Genomic DNA, 409 nt, shown 5'->3' with positions numbered 1-409 from the left:
CCATCCCCGCAGCAGCTCCTGGAGAGAAGCCCCGCGCTGCATCGCTGACCCGGAGAAGCCTCCGGGCCGCCACCGAGCACGGGCCAGATGGCCGCGGGGCCCCGCAGCAGCCTCCGGCCGGGCGGGGCAAGCCGGAGGCAGAGCCGGGGGGCGGCGGGATGCCTGACGGCGCGGCGCGGTTCGGCGCGGTGCGGGGGGTGAGAGCCGCAGCCCCGGCTGCGGGGGCGGCTCGGGGCCGCCAGGCTGCGCTCTCGGGCCGGCCGCGGCGCCTGGCGCTGTCCCCGGGCGGCCGGGGCTGGGGCACGGCGGAGCCCGGCCGCGAGCGGGCGGTCCCGGGACGGCGGCGGCGGCGCCCACACCCGCCACCGCAGCGGAAGCCAGGGCTCGACGCCCGCCGTGCCCGGAGGCG

Source organism: Lagopus leucura, unplaced genomic scaffold, assembly GCF_019238085.1.
Source record: "Lagopus leucura isolate 7727_CA_CO unplaced genomic scaffold, USGS_WTPT01 Super-Scaffold_100001, whole genome shotgun sequence".
NCBI classification, from domain to species: domain Eukaryota; kingdom Metazoa; phylum Chordata; class Aves; order Galliformes; family Phasianidae; genus Lagopus; species Lagopus leucura.
Note: the sequence above shows the minus strand (reverse complement) of the source record.